General features: G+C 37.2%; 1 pseudogene across 1 annotated transcript; it reads right to left on the bottom strand.

Moving 5' to 3' along the window:
* Nucleotides 1–16777: 16777 nt before the first annotated feature.
* Nucleotides 16778–22891, bottom strand: LOC145164019 (uncharacterized; annotated as a pseudogene). Its single transcript, XR_013739778.1, has 5 exons — nt 22809–22891; nt 22035–22275; nt 21246–21908; nt 17293–18972; nt 16778–17201 (listed from the first exon to the last, which is right to left on the bottom strand). The product of XR_013739778.1 is annotated as an uncharacterized LOC145164019 (transcript).
* Between the last annotated feature and the right edge of the window lie 2169 nt (nt 22892–25060).

Raw genomic sequence — 25060 nt, forward strand, 5'->3', positions numbered from 1 at the left:
CAGTAGCCCATTCACCTCAACAAAATGGTGTAGCTGAAAGGATGAATCGCACCATTATGGAGAAGGTCCGGTGTATGCTTTCTAATTCCAAATTGCCAAAGTCTTTTTGGGCGGAGGCTGCTTCGACTGCTTGCTATGTTATCAACCGATCACCGTCACGAGCAATCGAGAAGAAAACTCCGTTTGAGTTATGGTCCGGTAAACCTGCCAATTATTCAGATTTAAAACCATTCGAATGTCCAGCGTATGCACAAGTTGACAATGGGAAGCTAGAACCAAGAGCAATCAAATGCGCTTTTCTTGGGTACAATCAAGGTGTAAAGGGTTACAAGTTATGGAGCTTTGATTTGAAGAAAATTATCATCTCAAGAGATGTTACTTTTGATGAGTCTGCTATAATTCAACCAGTTGCTGACTCTTCTAAAAGAACAGATGCATCAGATGTATCATCCGAAGCAAATAAAGAGAATGCTCAAATGGAGGTGGAGCTTCCTACTTCACATACCACTAATCAGAGTACAAATCAGCATCAAGATTCTTCTTCGTCGGATGAGCATGTTGTTGGTGAAGATTCAACACTTTCACAACCACAAGCTACTACTCCAAGCATTGCAAGAGATAGACCGAGAAGACAGATTATTCCTCCGAAGAGGTATGTTGAATCTGATTTGGTTGCCTATGCTTTTATTGTTGCTGATAATATTGAGTCCGCAACGGAGCCTACGAATTATGACGAGGCTATCGAATCTGAGGACTCAAATGATTGGATGCTCGCTATGCAAAATGAGATGGAATCTTTGCAGCGAAACAGTACTTGGAATTTAGTTCCTATTCCGAAAGGGAATAGACCAGTTAAATGCAAATGGGTCTACAAGATCAAGGAACCTGTCAACCCAAATGATAAACCAAGATACAAAGCTCGGTTAGTAGCTAAAGGCTACAGTCAGATTCCTGGTATTGATTACACTGACATTTATTCCCCAGTTGTCAAACATACTTCCATTCGTGTATTGTTGGGTTTGGTTGCTTCTAACGATTTTGAGTTAGAACAACTTGATGTCACTACAGCTTTCCTAAATGGTGAGCTTGAGGAAGAGATTTTTATGCAACAACCTGAAGGTTTTGCAGTTCCTGGAAAGGAGAACTATGTATGCAAATTGAACAAATCTCTTTATGGCCTCAAGCAGTCTCCTAGACAATGGTACAAGAGGTTCGATTCTTTCATGACCAGTCACAAATTCAGCAGGTGCACCTATGATAGCTGCGTTTATTTCAAGAAAGGTGACAATGGTTCAAAGATCTACTTACTCTTGTACGTGGATGACATGTTGATTGCAGCAAAAGATATGAAGGAGATTCAGAAGTTAAAAGACCAGTTGAAAGCTGAATTTGAAATGAAGGACTTAGGAGCTGCCAAAAAGATTTTAGGTATGGAAATTATACGTGACAGGAAGTCTAAGATCTTGCATCTTTCTCAGAAAAGTTATATTGAGAAAGTCCTAAGACGCTTCAGTATGCACGAAGCAAAGTCTGTCAACACACCTTTTGCAGCTCATTTCAAGCTATCATCCGCTTTGAGTCCTACTAATGAGACTGATATGGCTTACATGGCACGTGTTCCATACTCTAGTGCTGTTGGATCTTTGATGTATGCTATGATCTGCACGCGCCCTGATTTGGCTTATGCTGTTAGCATGGTTAGTAGATACATGGCGAACCCGGGGAAAGAACACTGGAAAGCAGTACAGTGTATTTTTCGTTATTTACGTGGTACGTCTTCTATGTGTTTACGTTTTGGTAAATCTAACACTGGGGTGTTCGGATATGTTGATTCAGATTATGGCAAAGATTTGGATAAACGAAGATCAATTACAGGGTATGTGTTTACTCTAAATGGTTGTGCTGTTAGTTGGAAAGCCTAGTTACAGTCTACAGTTGCCCTGTCTTCTACCGAGGCAGAGTACATGGCGATTACAGAAGCAGTTAAGGAAGATATCTGGTTGAAGGGGTTATTTGGAGAACTCGATGATAGAATAAAGGTGACCACAGTTTTCTGTGACAACCAGAGTGCTATCTTCTTGAGTAAAGATCAAATGTTTCATGACCGAACAAAGCATATTGATATTCGTTATCATTTTATGCGGGATATCATTGAAAAAGGTGATTGTGTTGTGGACAAGATTCATACAGATTATAATCCCGCTGATATGTTCACTAAAAGTCTTCCTATAGCCAAGTTCAAATTATGTTTGGACATGGTGGGTGTTTCTGATCGCAGTTGAGCCTGAAGGCTCGTGGTGGAGGAAGTATTATTTATTTTTCGGAAACAATTTTTTCTCTATATAAAATTTGCAGGTTCTTATGGAAGTTTTAGAGTTTGGTGAGCTATAGGTTTTGGCTAATCGTAAAGCATGACTTGCTTAATTTTGATGTGGTGGAGATTGTGGAAAAGTTGCCTCTAAAATTAGCAAGTGGCAAATAGTTCAGGGGTTATTTCCGTAACTTATCATTTACTATTCATAGTTTGACTATGAATAGTAATATATAAGAAATGTGAAATAATAATGGACGGAGACTTTGACTAATATATATGAATTAGAAGATGGAGGCGCAGCAATTTTGGTCATAAATGGAGGTGCCTCACATTGCCAACCTTTTGACCATAAATAGTAATATATATCTATTTGTTATTCTAATTTGGTAGGCGCAAATTCTTTGGACGGCATATGTAGTTCAATTCGTTTGGTATTCCTTTGGCTATAAATAGCCTAACCCATTTCATTACAACATAACCCCACGAACCAAATCAAATATATATATATATATATATATATATATATATATATATATATATATATATATATATATATATATATATATATATATATATATATATATATATTGATACACCACCGTATATTTTAGCTCTCCCACTCTATTTGTAATCTTTTTCATAATCCCTGTAAACACTGCAAATTATAGTGAATTGTTTCTCAGCTTCCTCCGCCCGTGGTTTTTTCCCGATTTGGGTTTCCACGTAAATTCCTGTGTCTCTATTCTATTTATTTTATTCATATTTCGTTGTGATTATTACGCTTTGATAATTTTTGATCCCATTCCGCATTGAGCTAATATTATTTAAGTCAATTTGGATCCGTCGTATTTTACAACAGCTCTTTGGTGTCATCTTGTAAATCCAATTAAGTTTGTGTTATTGACATCTAAAATAAATCTCATACTATTACTGTTTCATGGAAACTTACAAAAAAAAAATGATATAGTTTGTTCAATTTTAAGATAAACCATGATATATATATATCTTTTCTTTTTAACATAACCAGTCAAATTCAAACACATTTTCCAAATCAACCATTTTGACACAGACGATTAAATCAGTACCATATCTTTGTTGTCTTCTAACTACCAACATAACTTCAACAGCATTTAGTATGGATATTGGACCCGCCACTGCCTAACCCACCAAACGAACCTGAAACTTTTTTTTAGTGGAAGACTATGTTAATGGGTCAATGGTAATGGATCCTTTATAAAAATCTAAAAATGAGTGCATTTCTTGAGCGTGTGAATGTGGAAAAAAAGATGATTTGGAAGAATAATGTTATTTTCTATTATAGATATCTAAAAAAAAGATGATTTGGAAGAATAATGTTATTTTCTATTATAGATATCTAAAAAAAGATGATTTGGAAGAATAATGTTATTTTCTATTATAGATATCTAAACTAATAAAAAGTTAAAAGAAACTACTTCATTATAGATAAAGAATTTGTTTTTTCTAGTTATATTGAAAAGTAAATCTAGATGCAGGTATAGATAGAAAAGCATCCATTATATTTCGTTCAAATTCACATCTGGTTGTGGTTTTTGGATATGTCGTGCTAAGACATCACTTCTTAAGATTGATCCAATGCTTTCTTGTTCAAGGTATTCATAAATCAAAAGTGAGTGGCGGGCATTTGAGCAATATCAACATTCTCAGATGATGAGTGAAGTTTTTTCACAGCTAGCACCTTGTTAGGTTGTAGCTCGGCTTTGTACACAGTCACATGTCCTCCGGTTCCAATAGAGTATGCTTCATCAAAATCATTCATTGCTTTCAAGATGTCATCATACACTACTCCTCCATCAAAACTTGTTATGGAGAAATAATCACCACATTCTTTGTCCAATGGTTTCTGTGGAGAATGTCTCTTTCATTTTCGATAAGCAATGAGGCCACACATGAAAAAACCAAGTAAAATTGCCCCAATAAGAGGGAGCATAATTACAAGGATGGGGTGATGATGAAAGGGATCATTTTTCTTCTTCGAGTTTTGAATTGCACATAATTTTAGTCCTGTAAAATTTCCACCCAAATGTGGATTGCCTTCTATGGACACATTCACAAAGTTAGTGTTAGTGGGAATTGGACCTATGAGCTCATTGCAAGACAAGTCGATATCAGTCCCACGAGGCAAACTTTTAATAGCATCAGGAATAGAACCACATAGTCTATTGTGTGAAAGATTCAATTTTTGCAAACTTTGTACTTCAGATGGTATCTCTTCCTTGAGCAAACTCTGAGATAAATCAAGTTCTGTAAGCTGAACTAATTTACCAATCTCAGATGGAATTTTATGAATGAGCTTGTTGTTTCTAAGATTCAAGTTGTAGATGTGTGTCCAATTACCAACACTTTTTGGTATCGAGCCATTTAATCTATTTGAGGACAAATCAATAGTAATGTGGATCTGTAAGTTGTCGGATTTGTTTGACAAATTGCAAATTTGGTCCACACCATTTAATAGTCTATTTATGTTTGAAAAACAATACAACAACCATTTATTTAGCATTATCTAATACAAATTGGAATATTTATTGTTTCATTCTTTATATTTTCTAAGGACACACATATTCGGACACAAGTACACAACAGACACAGTCAAAGAACAAGTGTTATATTTCACTTTTTTTATTAGCCATCAAAACAGATAAACAACACATATATAAAACAACTATAATTGTTTTATTTGACAATACCCAAAAGTTAAACATATTTGTAGTAATATTTTATTTGATAATACCCACATTCCATTACCTTCCGTCCATCTAACCATGGCTACTGTACTCCCAAGTCCCAAGTACAGAAACCACAACCAAATGATTAGAATCCTTCATCGATTACACATATTGTTTTTAATCCATCACAAATCACTACCAAATCGCAGAAAATATTTTAATTTAAAACAGATTGGTGATTTTGTATTGGTGTAAATCCATTTCCATAGTGGAAGGAGAGTGATTGAAGTGTTGATCATCGTTGAGGTGGATATCAAATAAAACGTGTGTATTGGTTTCTTTGCTCGTCTTCTTTTTCATCTTTGAAGTGGATATCGATTAAAACGTATTTAGGTTCATTACCACATGCTTGTTCAAGAAATGTGATTATAGTGCATAACAAGTGTTTGATGAAATGCCCGAATGAATTTTTTTTTTGAATTTAATGCTTCATTCATTGTATGGTTTGTTCATAGTGCAGTGTTGTGGTTTCGTGTAGAGTGTTTTAAAACAATGAACATTTACAGGAGACAAGTACTTAACTGGTAAAATCTTGTTTGGCTAATTTTTCATATTAAAAATACAGCCTCTTTGTATAAGGTACTAAATCAGTGACCTCTTAGCCTCTAATGATAAGATTAGTCCAGGGTGATTCCAAAATACTAATTTTATTGAGCAGCTGCAGAAAATATGATATAATTAAGTAGCACTCCAACATTGTTACTTTAGAACCAACATAAACTATTTAAGATCCTTCAACATATAACTGTTAGGGGTTTTTTTTTAGTGTTGAGATTAATTGCAACGGATACCGGCAGAATATGTAAATATTTTTGTATGTATCATGTAAGACTCTATTGGTTTCTGTATTTGAGTCTATGATGTAGAATGCAGGAAGCTACCATGTTTTTTATGAAGAATTGGAGCTTCGAGATACTACACGAGAATCATTTAAGATATAGAGAGAGAAGAGAGAAATATTTGGGGAAAAACTTTATTGAATTGATAACCATTTTCACGCAGTTGTACATTCTATTTATACCCTCAAGACATTACTAACAACCTTCATCTATATTAACATTTACAATTATGCCCCTCTTGTAACTAACTTTATAACAACTAGCTATGTATCATACTTTCCCCCTAAAAACATTTGACTTGCCCACAAGTCATACAGATGCTAGAAAAAAATCAGGAAATTTATTTTTTATATGATCTGCAAATTCCCAAGATGCTTCACTAGGAGGGAAATCATTCCACTGTATAAGGTATGGTACAACTGCCTTATTTTGTCTTTTCACAATTCGTCTGTCAAGAATTTTACTTGGCTTGATATCGATATCTGTATTTTGTCCTTTCCACCATGCTGGAATATGAGGAAGGTCAGGTAAACTTCCTTTAAATGTTTTCAGTTGAGACACATGAAACACATTATTGTTGGGAATGCAACAAAACAAGTTAAGCACTTCCGAAAAATTGATATAACGATTTCGGCAAAACCCGCGGAATAAAACTGCTGAAAAAATTGCAAACGAAATTGAACACGATATTTAACGTGGTTCGGTCTAATCTGACCTACATCCACGGACGAACGAGAGAGAGGGGATTTTATTAACACTAAAGAAATTACAATCATACAAGGCTAAAATACGCCCTTGTAATCTGATCACTCACTGTAACATATCACTCGTAATTTTTGGCTGCCAAAAAATTAAGGCTCTGCACAAAAATAATACCTCACTAATTTCTTTTCTGTGTATATATAAACTTGTGTTGTGTATTGCTTGGTGCGCTCTGTGCTTGAAAGAAAGATGAATATTTATAGTAGTAAGTGTCGTAAACATTTCTTTTCCTTCCTTTAGTGTGGCCGATTTTCTTGACAAATAGAGCCGTCCAAATCTTTTGACCATGCAAAAAATGCATCCAATTAATAATTCTCAACCGTCCAATTGAATATTTAATTCAAACGTTTGCCGACAACAATTGAATAATTCAATTGTTAAATGTAATGTTACATTTATGGCCCTTGAACTCTTAGGAACTTGTCAATTTGTTCAAGACTCCATAAATCTTAACAATCTCCCACTTGGAGGCTTGAACAACTTCACTTTTCTCTTCCATCCAAAACTTTGCGACATTCCTTAGTCACACTCTCTCTCTCTCTCTCTCTCTCTCGTTCTCTGCCATGCCTTTTCTCAAACTTCTGAAAGGCCAGTTGAAGCCATACAAAGCTTCAACTTTTCAGTGGTAACCACCTTGGTGAACATATCTGCTGGATTCTTCGTTCCAAGGATTTTCTTCAGATTTAGAGTTCCATCATTAATTAATTCTCGAATGAAATGGTACCTCATCTGAATGTGTTTCGTTCTACTATGAAACACTGGATTCTTTGCCAAGTAAACTGCACTCTGGTTGTCACAATGCAATACACAATCCTCCTGATACATTCCAAGTTCTGATAGAAAGTTCTTCAACCATATAAGCTCTTTGGCTGCTTCTGCAATAGCCATATACTCTGCTTCTGTGGTTGAGAGAGCAACACTCTTTTGTAACCTGGACATCCAACTGATTGATGTACCTCCAATTGTGAACACATAACCTGTTGTGCTCTTTCCTGAATCCACACATCCACCCAAATCAGCATCAGCGAACCCTTCCAAGATCACACCCTTTCTTCTGAAACATAGGGCAACCTCAGATGTTCCTTTCAAGTAGCGTAACAACCACTTTACTCCCTCCCAATGCTCTTTTCCTGGATTTGACATGAACCTGCTCACAACTCCCACTGCATGAGCAATGTCTGGTCTGGTGCATACCATAACATACATCAAGCTACCAACTGTAGATGCGTAGGGAACTTTAGTCATCTGGTTCTTGTCTTCTTCCGTCTTTGGGGATTGCTTCTTTGAGAGTCTCAACTGACTTCCCAAAGGTGTACTTCTGGCTTTAGCATCTGCCATGCTGAACTTTTCTAAAACTTTCTTGATGTACTTAGCTTGTGAAAGTTTTAATGTACCGGTAACTCTGTTCCTGGCTATCCTCATGCCCAATATCTGCTTAGCAGCCCCTAAGTCCTTCATCTCGAACTCTCTGGACAACTGCTTCTTAAGCTTGTTGATTTCCTGCATGTCGGACCCAGCTATCAACATGTCATCAACATATAATAACAGGATGATGTATGAGGAGTTGAATTTCTTCAAGTAACAACAGTGATCCATTTCACATCTGTGATACCCACTCCTCTGCATGAAGCTATCAAACTTCAAGTACCACTGTCTTGGAGCTTGCTTCAATCCATACAGACTTTTCTTTAATTTGCACACCAGGTTTTCCTTGCCAACTGTTGGGAAACCCTCTGGTTGTGCCATGTAGATGTCTTCTTCCAGGTCACCATGGAGAAAAGCTGTCTTCACATCTAGCTGCTCTAGATGGAGATCTTCAGAGGCTACAATTCCCAAGACCATTCTGATTGTAGTCATCTTCACAACTGGGGAGAATATCTCGTTGTAGTCAACACCCCTCTTTTGTTGGAAACCCTTTACTACCAATTTGGCCTTGTATCTTTTAGTGCCATCAATCTCATCTTTGACCCGAAACGCCCATTTGTTCTGCAGTGCTTTCTTCCCTGCCGGGAGCTTGACCAAGGACCAAGTATGGTTCTTATCAAGTGAGCTCAACTCGTCTTCCATAGCCGTCTTCCACTGTATGGAATCTTTCATCCGTAAGGCCTCTGGATAAGATTCAGGTTCACCATTATCAGTCAACAGCAAGTAATTAGCTGAAGGAGAATACCTTACTGGAGGTCTTCGTGCTCTAGTGGATCTACGAATAATAGGAGTTTTGGTTTCTGCATCATCTGCAACCTCATCTTCTGAACTACTATCCACTGTGCTCCCACTATCTCCAGATACATCAGAGCTCCCACTGCTTCCTGAACTTTCACCTATCTCTGGAGTACTAATAGGTTTTACAACGTCATCGTCTGAGATTTCTTCTAACTCAACTTGATCCTTCTTTTCTGGTTGCTTGTCACCATTGGAGCTTTTTGCAAGTTCATCCTTGTATAGAGCATTCTCGTTGAACACCACATCCCGACTTCTGATAACTTTCTTATTCTCGTTATCCCAGAAGCGGTACCCCATGTCATCCAACCCGTAATCTATAAAGGTGCACTTTCTTGCCTTTGCCTATAGCTTGTCTCTCTCCGAGTCTTTGATTTTGACATACGAGACACAACCAAATACCTTCAAGTGTTTGAGCGAAATCTCCCGACCTTGCCATTCCTCTTCTGGAATCTTGAACCCTATGGGAACTGAGGGTCCTCTGTTGATTAAATATGTAGCTGTGTTGACCGAATCTGCCCAGAACATCTTGGGTAAACCTGCATGCAGTCTCATGCTTTTAGCCCTCTCATTCAATGTTCTGTTCATCCTCTCAGCTACTCCATTTTGCTGAGGTGTCTCCGGAACCGTCTTCTGCATTCTGATTCCTTGGTCAGCACAATAATCAACAAATTATTTGCTACTGTATTCGCCCCCATTGTCTGATCTGAAACACTTGATTTTCAAGTTTGTTTCATTTTCTACAATAGCTTTCCATTTCTTGAATGTGCTGAAAACTTCAGACTTATGCTTCAAGAAATAAACCCAAACTTTCCTTGTGCAGTCGTCAATGAAAGTAACGTAATATCGGGACCCTCCCACTGAAGAAACTGAAGTGGGACCATAAACATCTGAATGTACTAGCTCCAACTTCCCGGACTTGGGAGGACGACCAGTCTTCACGAAAGTAACTTTCTTCTGTTTACCAAGAACACATGGCTCACAGAAATCAACTGTTACAGTCTTCAGATCTGGAATTCTTCCTTTGGAGGCTAGCATCTTCATTCCCTTCTCACTCATATGGCCAAGTCTTTGGTGCCATAGAGTAGATGCCCCAACTTCTTCAACAGCATGTGCTTCAGCATCAGAAACTTCCACCATATAAAGTGTACCCCGCTTCTGACCTCTAGCAACAACTAAGTTTCCCTTTGTCACTTTCCACTGATGATCACCAAATGTAACATGGTGACCTTCATCATCAAGCTGCCCCACAGATATTAACATCCTTTTCAAGTCTGGAATGAACTTGACATTCTTCAAAGTCCACTTCGTACCCAAGGTTGTCTTGAGGACCACATCCCCAACTCCAGTAATATCCAGGCTCTTGTTATCTGCTAATCTGACTTTCCCTTTGTACTGCTTAAAATTATGCATTACTTCTCTGGAATGACTAGCATGAAACGACGCGCCAGAATCCATGATCCAGGATTCAGTTGAGTTTTCAACACAACAAATGAGTGCATCATCTTCAGAATCTACTGCCATATTTACTTCCTTCTTGCCTTTGTCTGCCGAAGGCTTTGGGCACTGATTTCTGAAATGAACTTTCTCATTACAGTTCCAACAGGTAATATCTTTCCTGTTCTTCGATTGAGCTCTCTTTCTTGACTTCGATCTTCCTCTACCACCACCTCCTCTGTTGGTCTTTCGTCCTCTGCCTTCAGTAGTTAGAAGACTACTGGAACCTTCTCCGTCACTCCTTCTGCGCACATCCTCACCAAGGATTAAATTGCGAATACCTTCGAATGATAGCTTGGCACCTCCGGCTGAACTGCTAACGGCGGTCACTGTGCCGGACCAACTATGGGGTAACGATGATAATAGTAGCAACGCCATGACTTCATCTTCAAATCCAATATCAACAGATATCAATCTTGATATTATTGAGTTGAATTCGTTTACGTGATCTGTCACCGAGCTACCCTCCTTCATCTTCAGATTTACAAGTTGCCGGATCAAGAAAACCTTATTTGCCGCTGAAGGTTTTTCGTACATATTAGACAGCGCATTTATCAGACTGTAGGTTGTCTTCACATTGACAATATTGTAAGCTACATTCTTTGCCAATGATAACCTTATCACTCTGAGTGCCTGCCGATCTAATAAGTCCCACTCCTCCTGCGTCATCTCTTCGGGTTTGTCTTTGGACAAAGGTTGGTGTAACTTCTTCTGGTAGAGATAATCTTCAATTTGCATTTTCCAGAAACCGAAATCTTGACCATCAAATTTTTCGATCTTAACTTTCCCATCTTCAGCCATAGCTCTGATACCAGTTTGTTGGGAATGCAACAAAACAAGTTAAGCACTTCTGAAAAATTGATATAACGATTTCGGCAAAACTCGCGGAATAAAACTACTGAAAAAATTGCAAACGAAATTGAACACGATATTTAACGTGGTTCGGTCTAATCTGACCTACATCCACGGGCGAACGAGAGAGAGGGGATTTTATTAACACTAAAGAAATTACAATCATACAAGGCTAAAATCTGCCCTTGTAATCTGATCACTCACTGTAAGATATCACTCGTAATTTTTGGCTGCCAAAAAATTAAGGCTCTGCACAAAAATAATACCTCACTAATTTCTTTTCTGTGTATATATAAACTTGTGTTGTGTGTTGCTTGCTGCGCTCTGTGCTTGAAAGAAAGATGAATATTTATAGTAGTAAGTGTCGTAAACATTTCTTTTCCTTCCTTTAGTGCGGCCGATTTTCTTGACAAATAGAGCCGTCCAAATCTTTTGACCATGCAAAAAATGCATCCAATTAATAATTCTCCACCGTCCAATTGAATATTTAATTCAAACGTTTGCCGACAACAATTGAATAATTCAATTGTTAAATGTAATGTTACATTTATGGCCCTTGAACTCTTAGGAACTTGTCAATTTGTTCAAGACTCCATAAATCTTAACAATTATGTGTTTTTGCAGATTCAGGTAGTTGTAATCTATATGCGACTTTCCCGATTTTTGACAAAACTTGGAAGGGTCCAAAATACTTGGGACTTATCTTAAGATTGTTCCGAGATTGCACCGAATTTTGCCTGTAATTTTGCAATTTAAGCCATACCCAGTCGCCCTCTTGAAACTATCTCTCAGATCTTTTCTTGTCAGCTAAAACCTTCATTCTGTTTTGAGCAAATTGTAACTGCTTTTTTAAATTGCTAATCATGTTTTCTCTTCTTTGAAGTGATCTATCAACAGCTTCATTGTTGGTTTCCCCAGGAATATATGGTAGATGCAATGGTGGTGGTTGATTATAAACAACTTCATATGGAGTAAGTTTGATAGCTGTATGATAAGTAGTATTGTACCACCATTCAGCCAATGGCAACCAAAATGACCAATCTTTCGGATTTAACCCACACATACATCTTAAGTAGCTTTCAAGGCATCTATTCACTACCTCAGTTTGTCCATCCGTTTGAGGATGATAAGCTGATGACAATTTCAATTGAGTACCATGTAGTTGAAAGAGAGTTGTCCAGAATTGACTAAGGAAAATAGGATCTCTATCACTTACAATCGTTTCTGGCCATCCATGTAATTTGAACACATTATCCATAAATGTTTGGGCAACCTCCACATCTGAAAATGGATGAGATAAAGCCATGAAGTGAGCATATTTGCTCAATCTATCAACAACAACATATATGACTTCTTTCCCTTGAGATTTAGGAAGCCCAGTTATGAAATCCATAGAGATATCAACCCATACAGCTGTAGGTACAGGTAGTGGTTGTAATAAACCTGGATATGCAGAAGAATCATATTTATTGGCCTGACATGTTGTACAATTACGTACAAATCTGCTCACATCTTTATGTAAACCTTTCCAAGTAAACAAGGTTTTTACTCTTTTAATAGTTGCATCTCTTCCTGAATGTCCACCTTCAGGGGAAGAGTGAAGCCATAACAAAATTTTCTGTTTTGTTCCTTCCTCCTTGCCAACAACTATCTTCTGTTTTTTCTTTATAAGCCCATCTTGGATTATGTAGTTAGGAGTGTCTTGAGAAACTCCTTGTTGCAACAATGAATGAAGAAATTCATCATTCTTATAACTCTCTTTTATCATCTCTATTAAATCAGATTCCACTGTAGTGAGGCTAAACAAAAAATTTCACTTCCTTCTACTCTTGATAAAGCATCGGCTACTAGATTTTCACTTCCCGATTTGTATTGTATTTCATAATCAAACCCCATGAGTTTTGAAAGCCAAAATTGCTGGAATGGAGTAGAAATCTTTTGTTGAAGCAACCACTTTAGACTTTTTTGATCAGTTCTGATAATAAAGTGTTGTCCAGTCAAATATTGTTCCCATTTTTGAACTTCAAAGACGATGGCTAATAACTCTTTTTCATATACAGATAGTTTCTGCCATTTTGGACCTAAAGCTCTACTGATAAAAGCTAAAGGATGTCCTTGTTGCATTAAAACCGCACCAATTCCGTGGTTTGATGCATCAGTCTCTACCACAAATACTTGTGAGAAGTCTGGCACAGATAGAACAGGTGTTGAACTTAAAGCTTTCTTTAATGCTTCTAGGGCAGACTGAGGTTCCTGTCCCCATTTAAATTCTCCTTTCTTCAACAATTGAGTTAATGGTTTGCTTATCAAGGCATAACTCCGAATAAACTTTCTGTAATAACCTCTCATGCCCAAGAAACTTCTTAACTCTTTCACAGTTTTTGGAATTGGCCACTTTACTACTGCTTCTATTTTCTTTGGATCTGTCTCTACACCTTCACCTGATATGAAATGCCCCAAATACTCAACTTTTGATATAGCAAAAGCACATTTGCTCACTTTGGCATATAGTTGATGTTGTTGCATTAGATGAAATACAGCATTTAAGTGCTCCCAATGTTGAGTTAATGATGGGCTGTACACCAATATACCGTCAAAAAATACCAACACACATTTTCTGAGTAAAGGTTTAAAAATATTATTCATCCAACTTTGAAATGATGCTGGTGCATTTGTAAGTCCAAAGGGGATTACTAAAAACTCGTAATGCCCTTCATGGGTCTTGAATGCAGTCTTGTAAACATCTTCATGAGCTACCCGTAACTGATGATAACCCGCTCTTAAATCCAGCTTGCTAAAAACCTTAGAACCAGCCAATTCGTCAATTAATTCATCCACCACGGGAATAGGAAATTTGTCTTTAATGGTCTTCTTGTTAAGATCACGGTAATCAACACATAGCCTCCATGTACCATCTTTTTTGCCTACTAACACAACAGGAGATGCAAATGGGCTTGAACTTTGCTGAATAATACCTTTATCTAGCATTTCTTGAATTAACTTTTCAATAATATCTCTTTGTTTCACAACATATCTGTAAGGTCGGATGTTGACAGCTTTTGCTCCCGCTTCTAAAGGAATTCGATGATCAAAAACTCCTTTTTTCGATGGCAAACCTTGTGGTTCTTCAAAGATTTGTTTAAATCTTTGTAATAATTGTTGAAGTTTTTCATTATCTTGACTGATTCCATCACTATTACAAGTTCCTGACATTAGATTGATGTTATCTTTTGCTGGATTTTCCAATTGCAACAGATAGAATTGGATACCATTGCAGCTTAAGTGTTTTTAGCAGAGGTTCCACTCACTACCTTCAATGCTTTTGGTGACACACCCCTCAAGACATGCTTCCGCCCTTGGTATATGAATTCCATTACCAATATATTGAAATCCCAACTAACAGTGCCTAGAGTTCTTAGCCATTGAATGCCCAAAACCATATCACATCCTCCCAAAGAAAGAATTAACATATCACTCTTGAAATGTGTGTTTTGGAGCCTTATTGTAAAATCTTTAGCAACTGATTGACATGGTAAATGAATGTCTCCTGGTACTCCAACAGATTGAGTATCAATTCGTTCCAACTTGCATCCCAATTTTTGAGCTATCTCTTTGTCAAGAAAATTATGGGTGCTGCCCGAATCCAAGAGAATATTCAAAGCTTTTTTCCCATAATATCCCGTTACTCGCATTGTTTGATATCCTTGCTTCCCATATAAAGCATTGACTGAAATGCATGGTTCTCCTGGATCAATATCATAGACTATTTCTTCCTCATTCGTGCTTTGCCCTAACTCATCCACTGCTTCTTCTACCAAGTCTTCAAAGCCTTGTACTTCTATGGTAAAAAGTTGAGTTTGTTTCAGTTGACATTTATGATTCTTGTCATAAGGAGCATCACAAAAATAGCATAGTCCCTTTGCTTGTTTCTCAGCCCTTTCAGCAGCAGATATATATCTGGTTCAAGAATTGTTGTTAACATTTCTGGTTGGATTGGGTAAAAGAGGCGTATCTGAGGTATTTGTGGGTATGTTTGTTTTTGTTGTGAATTGGGAATTTATCGGATTATAGCTAGATAATGGTTTGATGGTTTGGAAACTGTTTCTAGCTGTACTTTTGGTAGCTGATAAGGTTTGTTCTTGGCATCTTGCTAGTTCAATAGCACGAATCAAAGATTGCGGTTTTAAAGCCTTCACAAATGGTTTTACTGTAGGTTTAAGACCTCCAATAAAACTATCCAAGAAGTATTGTTGATTCAATAAGGGATTTCGATTTAACATCAAAGCCTTTAGTCTTTCAAAACTATCAAGATAATCTTCCAATGTTCCTTCTTGCTGCAACTTGTTAAATTCTTCTACAACTGAACTTTCAATATCTTCATAAAATCTAGCATATAAATCTTTTTTGAATTCATCCCAATTCACATCACCTCTAACAGCAATGTAACTGTTATACAAAGATTCTGCTCTCCCATTCATATACAGGCTAGCCAAATCAACTCTTTGTGAATCTGGAATCTTACAAAGATTGAAGTATTTTGTGCATTTTTCTAACCAATCTCTAGGTTGACGGCCATTAAATGTTGGAAATTCCAATTTAGGCGTGAAATTAAAAGTCCTCGGAGACTGGTTGTTGAGAATACCTGATTGATTAGAAGTTCCCGTAATTACAGATCCGTTCCCGATTTCACTAGGTCGTCTTTCTTGATTCTTCATGAATTGAAAGATTTCCGCCATTTGAGACCTATGTTCAGCAATTTCAGCCTTCTGTGCTGTCATTTGTTCTTGAAGAAAGATCCTCTGTTCTGCTAATTGTTGTGCCAAAGCTTTCATTCGATCGTCCATTGCTTCTTGTTGTTGCTGGACTACCGTTGCGTTTTTACCTCGAGCCAGATTGTCAGGTAGAATTACAGGATCAAAGAAACACTCTCTGATACCATTGATGTAGAATACAGGAAGCTACCATGTTTTTTATGAAGAATTGGAGCTTCGAGATACTACACGAGAATCATTTAAGATATAGAGAGAGAAGAGAGAAATATTTGGGGAAAAACTTTATTGAATTGATAACCATTTTCACGCAGTTGTACATTCTATTTATACCCTCAAGACATTACTAACAACCTTCATCTATATTAACATTTACAATTATGCCCCTCTTGTAACTAACTTTATAACAACTAGCTCTGTATCAGTCTATGTCTATTTGGACAAGCATTGGAGAACAAATATTTTTGCATCAGGACAAGTGTATGATGGATGACGTGCATCTTGTAATTGGACTCTATTGCTATTTGTAACTTGAGATTGTGTTTCTGTATATATTGTTTAAAACTTTATTGAAATTTGTATTTGAGTAGAAAAATTATCATTTGTATTTGATATATTTTCCTATTTTTCATGTATGTATAAACCACAAGTGAAATAACAGAGGCGCCTAAGACCATTTTCATGCAATTATTCGTATATTCTTTGCTCAAAAACGATCACATACACAATATACAAGTCTCCACATTATTGTTATGCTACATGGTGCTATAAAACATATGAAAAGTTTTTTAACCATTAGGCATTTAAACTAATACATATAATCTAGATGCATCATAGGAAACTTAAGAAAATTAAACATGAGAAGTGCACAGTATCAGGCAACCAGAGATGTCAATTCAAAACAGATCCTTCATGAACAGATTTGAAACTTGGTGCATTGTTGGCCTTTCTTTTGGATTTGAGTTCAAACATGCTCTTGCGAGATTGAGTACTAAGTTTACTTGTTTTTCAACTTGTGGTGAAGGAAGTGGAATCCGACTATCTCCAACATTTGCTAACACCAGATAATCAGTAGACATTGTTGGTAGTTCACCAGGATGCTTTCCCATCATCACTTCTAGTGCAACGATCCCAAAGCTATACACATCACATTTCTCGGTTGCCACCATCGTATAAGCAAGCTCTACATCCAAAGAAACATAAGACAAAAAAAGTTATATCAACCCCACATGATCCTATGAAAATGTAGAACTACAATCACATGATTATGTTACCTGGTGCGATATAACCATAGGTCCCAGCAATTGCAGTCCAATTGGATGAGTCTAGCTTTAAAAGCTTGGATGTGCCAAAATCAGAAATATGCGCCTCATAATCGGAATCAAGAAGGATGTTGGCAATGGAAATGTCTCTATGAATTATAGGAGGCGAGCAATCGTGATGCTTATAAGCCAAACCATTAGCTACAGCCTTTACAATATTTACCCTTTTCAACCAATCCAATTCTTTTACTAAGACATCGCTTCTTAAGATTGATCCAAGGCTTCCCTTTTCAAGGTATTCATAAATAAAAAACGAGTGGCGGGCATGTGAACAATATCCATAAAGTTTCACTATGTTTCGATGCCTTATATTCGTTAATGCTCGTACCTCATTAAGGAATCCATTAAGATCAACATTCTCAGATGATGACGAGTGAAGTTTCTTGACAACGACCACATTGTTAGGCTGTATCTCGGCTTTGTACACAGTCCCATATCCTCCGGTTCCAATAACATATGCTTCATCAAAATTGTCTGTTACTTTCAAGATGTCATCATACACTACTCCTCCATCAAAATTTGTTATGGAGAAGTAATCACCACCTTCGTTATCCAATGGTTTCTGTGGAGAATGTCTCTTTTGTTTTCGATAAGCAATGAGGCCACACATGAAAAAACCAAGTAAAGTTGCCCCGATAAGAGGGAGCATAATTATTAGGATGAGCTGATGATGAAAGGGATCATTTTTCTTCTTCAGGATTTGACTTGCACAAGACTTTAGTCCTGTAAAATTACCACACAGACCTGGATTGCCTTGTAAGGATGCATTCAAAAAGTTGGAGCAAAGCGGAACTGGACCTGTGAGCTCATTTTTGGACTGGTCGATGTCAATCCCACTAGCAAACTTGTAAAAATGTTAGGAATAGAACCAAATAGTCTATTGTGAGACAGATTCAACTTTTGTATATTTTTCAAACTTTGAACTTCAGATGGTATCTCTTCAGTGAGCAAATTCTGAGATAAATCAAATTCTGTAAGTTGAACTAATTTGCCAATCTCAGATGGAATTTTCTCACCAAGCATGTTATTACTAAGATTCAAGTAGTGGATATGTTCCCATTGACTAATACTTGTTGGTATTGACCCATTCAATCTATTAGCAGATAGATCGAGTACTTCAAGGAGTTCTAAAAATCCGAGCTCTGGAGGTATAATACCTGAAAGGTGGTTATTAGCCAAGGACAAATTCAGCATACTTTTCAACTTCCCAAACTCCTTTGGGATTTCACCTACCAAATGATTGGAAGAAAGATCAAGCCTTTGTAGTTGAGTTGAATTTCCAAACTCTGGTGGTATGCTACCGCTGATGTTGTTATAGGCCATCACTAAGGCTGTCAAATTCTTGCATTTACTCCAGTTTTGAGGAAGCTGCCCATGAAAATTATTGTGACTGATATCAAGATATTTTAAGCATGGATAGATGCCAAAGCTATTGGATATAAGTCCAACGAATTGATTTTGATCAAAACGAGCCCTAATTAAGCTAGAACAATTCCGTAAACCTCTTGAAATAGGCCCAGTGAGTTGATTACCATCTACTGTGAACTTTTGAAGCTTTCCCCCATGGCACAAATCTTCGGGCAAATGGCCAGATAATTGATTATTTGACAGCTCAAGTGTCTCTAGTTGAAGCTTCCGTTAGCTCCAACACATCAGTCATGACTAAGTCTGCCACTGACCTGTTCTCTGTCTCCACCGGCTCCCACTGAAATGAACTGCCCGATCTTGGAACATGTTGAGAACAAACGACACTCTCCATATGAAGCAGATAATTTGGAGAGACTTTTACAGATGGAATACTGGTTCTCTTAACCCACTGTGTTCTGGGTATTCTAGCTGAAGCACAACCCTTGCTCCCACTGCTATGAATGCCCTTGACTGGTTTTTCTGAACCGTTCCAAACACGTTCAACCTGAATCTGACCTGTGACTCTGGGTTTGCCATCTGCAAAGCAAACCTTCTTCTGTCCACGAGACTCTATGAACCGGATTTTGTTTTTCTTCTGAACTGGGACGGTTACTCCCTCAGATGGTAATCTGACCATATATAATGAACCCTTCTTATGTCCACGAGCTATCACAAGATTTCCTTTGACAACCTTCCACTGCCCATTCCTGAACTTAACCTCGTGTCCCTGTTCATCCAACTGCCCAACAGAAATCAATTGTTTCTTCAGACTTGGAATTACCCGGACATCCTTCTAAGTCCATGGACCAACTGGAGTCTTCAAAACTAAGTCACCTATGCTCGTCACATCAAGAACCTCATCGTTTGCCAGTCTTACCTTACCAAAATCTCATTCTTTTATATTCTACAGTGCTTCACGGCTGTGGGTAGCGTGAAATGAAGCACCCGAATCCATAACCCAGGAATCCACATTGCTCTCCACACTACAGATCAAAACATCATCATCTGAATGGTCTACTGCAGCGTTAACTTCTTTCTTGTCTTTTGGACATTGATTCCTGAAATGTCCAACCTCTTTACAGTTCCAACAAGTCACATCATTTCGAGTCCTCGACTGACTCCTTCTCCTGTTCCGCTCCCACTACCTCTGTTATTTTTTCTACCTCTGACCGCATTCAATTGTTCACTTGATGATTCCCCGGAATTTCTTCGTCTGACGTCTTCGCCTAGAATTAAATCCCGAATTCCCTCAAAAGTGAGCTCTTTCGATCCTGAGGAACTAGTAACGGCTGTAACTGTTCCGGACCAACTGTCAGGTAATGATGATAACAGTAGTAAAGCTTGAACTTCGTCCTCAAATTTTATTCCCACTGACCCAAGTCTGGATAAAATCGAGTTCAAATTGTTGATGTGTACTGTAACTGAACTTCCTTCCCTCATCCTCGTGTTGACTAGCTCCCGAATCAGGAAGACTTTATTTGCTGCCGACGGCTTCTCGTACATATTAGACAATGCCTCCATGATTCCCTTTGTCGAGGTCTCCTTCAAAATGTTGAAGGCAACATCCTTTGACAACGTTAGTCTAACAAATGCCTTGGCCTTCTTATCAAAAATCTCCCAGTTTGCCTGTGTTATCGCCTCCGGTTTTTCACCTAAAACTGCGTCCAAGTCTTTCTGCACGAGCAAATCTTCAATTTGCATCTTCCACCAACCAAAATCTTTCCCATCAAACTTCTCAATCTGAAGCTTACTGTTTTCTGCCATTTTGTAATTTTCTGAAACTTCAAGGGCTAAACTGCAATTTTCTGAAAGTTTAGGGGCTAAACTGCAATTTTGTGAAAGTTCAGGGGCTAAACTGCAATTTTTTGAAAGTTCGGGGGCTAAACTGCAATTTTTTGAAAGTTCAGGGGCTAAACTGCAATTTTCTGAAAGTTCAAGGGCTAAACTGCAATTTTCAGAAAATAAAAAAAAAACTTAGACAAAGCGTGTGTTTGCTTTGCACATGCGTTTGCTTTGCAGGTAATCTCCACCACCTTTTTTTTTTATTATTTATTTCTTCACTTGGCTCCACCAAAAAAGATTCCTCCACTTTTCTTCTTTCTTTGTTCCAGGAACGTGAAGAAAACTTCCTCCACCTTTCTTCTTTCTTTGTTCCTGGCGACGCAAGCACACCCAAAAAAAAAATTCTGCTGCTGCTCTTCTTGCTGGCAATCTTCTCCCAGATGTGAGATGCGACAACTACTGGAGACCGACAAGATTTGATCCTCCTCCTGCCGGAAAACGACTCCGACGATGTGTACGGTGTATAAGTGAGCCTGTGCTCTGATACCACTTGTTAGGATCGAGACACTTAACACACGACTCTAAACACACACACAGCTCACGAAAAATAAGAACACAAGGATGAACACGAGGGATTTAACGTGGTTCGGTCCTTCTCTGACCTACGTCCACCGGTAACTAGGAGTTTATATTTCTTGGTGCTAATCTGCACTCACTCTTTGTTGCTTATTTTTACAATACAGATGAGACTCATATATAGAGTCTGAAGTAAACAATTGAACAAGAAAAGCAGCCATGAAACATGCATCCGGGAAATATGGATCACCTCTCCTTTTCCACCTTTTTGACTTGCTTTTCTTCCATGTTTTCTGCCTTTTGACCAGCCCAATGGCTTCACACTCAACACCATTAAGCTGATTGTTGCTCACCCAAAGATCAGTGAGTGACTTCAAATTCCCAAGTTCAATAGGAATGGGACCAGAGAGTTGATTTCGGAACAAATAAAGGACATTTAAAGATGTCAAATCACTCAATGATGAAGGAATGGAACCATTAAGCTGATTGTTGCTCACCTGAAGATCAGTGAGAGACTTCAAATTCCCAAGTTCAATAGGAATGGGACCAGAGAGTTGATTGTGGTGCAAATAAAGGACATTCAAAGATGTCAAATCACCCAATGATGAAGGAATGGAACCATTAAGCTGATTGTTGCCCACGTCAAGATCAGTGAGAGACTTCAAATTCCCAAGTTCAATAGGAATGGGACCAGAGAGTTGATTGTGGTGCAAATAAAGGACATTAAAAGATGTCAAATCACCCAATGATGAAGGAATGGAACCATTAAGCTGATTGTTGCTCACCGCAAGATCAGTGAGAGACTTCAAATTCCCAAGTTCAATAGGAATGGGACCAGAGAGTTAATTTCGGAACAAATAAAGGACATTTAAAGATGTCAAATCACCCAATGATGAAGGAATGGAACCATTAAGCTGATTGTTGCTCACCTGAAGATCAGTGAGAGACTTCAAATTCCCAAGTGCAATAGGAATGGGACCAGAGAGTTGATTGTGGTGCAAATAAAGGACATTCAAAGATGTCAAATCACCCAATGATGAAGGAATGGAACCTCTAAGTTGATTACCACTCAAACTAAGCTTAGTGAGAGACTTCAAATTACCCAATGATGAAGGAATTGTGCCAGATATATTGTTTGAATATATGCGTAAGATGGTGGAGTGTGCTATACTTCATTAATCAATGTTTTTTACCAGATGACTAATTAAGTTACTTTAAAGATGCGCCAATTGTGATGGCTACTTTAAGAGACTATAAAAAATGAATGCTCCTGGAATATTCTTGTAAGGTATGAACAAAGTGAAAAGAAGATTTAGAAACTTTATTTCATCCATATCTTTGTTATCACCTCCTGGGCCGTTAGTTCTAAACCTTAAAATCTTTAGTCATTAATTTTCTATCATGAACATGTAAATAATGTCAAATGCTAACATTATGAAGATAATTAAAGAAAAGGTTAAAAACAACTTTATTTTTAAACAGATTAGGATTTAGTTAGTTACTTAGTTTTTTTTTTTATATTCAAAATTAAGTAGATCCACATAGGGGTACAAATACAATATCACTCCTATCTTTGGGTGCTTAGAATTCACATTTGGTTTTGTGATTTTTGGATGCAAATTGTGTACCCACAGATACCTGTACCTTCTTGATATATTTAATTAATTTTATAGGTCTAGATTATTCGAATCAATTAGATTTACACATTTGCAATGTCAATATCTTGTAAAGATCTTTTGTATCCACATAATGAAATGATGTTGGAGGTCCTTTCACATACCCACATTATTGTCTTTGAACAGCAACTTATTAAAAGCAGGGCTTTCACCAAGAAGCTAGAAAGCAAAATTTTGGTGATAGTCTTTATTGAGTCCCACATAGGTGGTGTGAGAAACGTTTAGTGGATATTTAAAGTTTAAAGTTGCTTCAGTTATTTGAATGGCAATTTGGATCATATAATGTGTTGTTACGTTACAACAAAACCACCCAAAGCAAAGACTGATAAAAGGATGAAAAAGCCAACGTAACTAATCAATATTTACACTTTTGTAAAAGTGTTTGGATTAGAAATATACAATTAAACAATAAACTATAAACAAAGGGATGCTTAATAAAAATAGCTTATTTAGCTTATCCCACCACAATAAGTTGATTTTTAGTGTTTCCCATTAAAATACTTAAACTTAGCTTATAGCGGTAGAGATAAGCAATAAGCTATGAACACCCTCTTTTTTCCCTATCCAAACACCCGCTAAAAAAAGGGTGAATATGCCAAAATGTGTTTGCAACTTACATTAGTTCAAATTTTAAAAGCTAAATGTTAGAAACGATTTTTAATTTTTGAAGCTACTTTTTTTTACATATTCTGTAAAAAGTGGAAAAACATGTCTTTTGTCTTATAAAAAACAATCAATTTTTTTAGGGTTGTTGAAATGAAAACCCTATGAAGTTTCACTTTTGTCCTTAATTGGTCACCCAATATTTTTTACCCTCTTAATTCATTTAACTAACATAATACACTTTTATTAAGGGAATATGTTCATTCTCCATTCTTTACCGTTTAAATACGTTGATGTGGAGGTTTTCTAAGTTGCATCTTTCAACGTAACTAATTCCACATGTGCATAAAACTTAAATGAGAAAGGCTATTGGTTTTCCCTCATATTTAAGGAGACCAACACAATTCTTACTCGTAACTTCGATTATAGTTAGGGTTTCGGCTAAGTGTAAGAGCCACTAATGGCACGAAGAACATTTTTGTGATCTTAGGGTTTTTTTTTTTTTGAGAGTTAGTTTGAACTGCATAGGTGAAGAACGTCATGGAGGTATTTATTTGAAAATCGATGTGAACTTTAACGGTGTTTTATTACATATCCATGCCCTTATGTTGTAGGTGATCATTTCTTATTTACTAGATATGGATTTTTCTAGGATGGATTATGGTGAGTGTATAGCTTTTATAGAAAGATTAACTAGAGAAGCATTTGAGGAACATTACTACTCCTTTCGGAATCGTCCTTGGTATTAGTTCCATAGGAAATGATTTGGAATATGCCGATTTTCATTATACAGCTTATGAAGAACCAAAAATCCCAATTTCCATTTTCATTGACCATACCGAGGATGTTTGAGAGGACTCAGCTAGAAATGAGACTGGTACTATTATCCAAGGTGAAGGTGTACAAAGAACCATCAAAAAAACTGGTTTAGAATATGAAATAATGTAAATCTAAACAAGATTGTTGATGATGACTTCCTCAACAAGTTGTGTTCAAATGAAAGAAACGATGAGATGGAAGAGAATAAATATAATTTGGCCACCCAACTTTCAATCCTGATTTACAATGGAAGTAGCAAAAGCCAATTATAGGTATGACTTTTGAGAGCCTTGAATAACTTAAGAGCATGTTATGAAATTATGGTGTGCATAATAGGTACCAACTATGATTTGAAAAAAAAAACAAAAAAAAACAAAGGCTTTTTGGCATGTGTAGTAAAGGAGCTTGCACCTTTATATTGAGGGGATCATGGATGAGTGAAGAACACTAATTTCATATTGTGGTCATGATGGATGAGTGAAGGAGGACAATGAGGTCGAAGGAGTGGTGTGTCAATGAACGTGACTAAAGAAGCACCAATGGATGTGAGTGAGGATGTTACAAATAAAGGTGTGAATGGTGAAGGATGGAGCTCCAATAAGCCATCGAATGAACATGATAAGAATGTTGAGAAGCAACCTGCAGTGGGAAGAGTGCCACCATTTGTTTCCAGGAGGAATACTTTGAAAGAATTCTAGAAATAAACGAAAAGAGTTATGCCTAAAAATGATGAAGGATGCAACACTGAAAAGCCAGTCAACCTGGAATAATTAAACAGTTTGTGGAATTTATATTTTGAAGGTTACTACATGTGGTTTATTTGAACAATTTCTATTTTGATGGTTACTACATGTGCA

Source organism: Lactuca virosa, chromosome 3 (assembly GCF_052849685.1).
Source record: "Lactuca virosa cultivar CGN04683 chromosome 3, Lactuca_virosa_CGN04683_v6, whole genome shotgun sequence".
Taxonomy (NCBI): domain Eukaryota; kingdom Viridiplantae; phylum Streptophyta; class Magnoliopsida; order Asterales; family Asteraceae; genus Lactuca; species Lactuca virosa.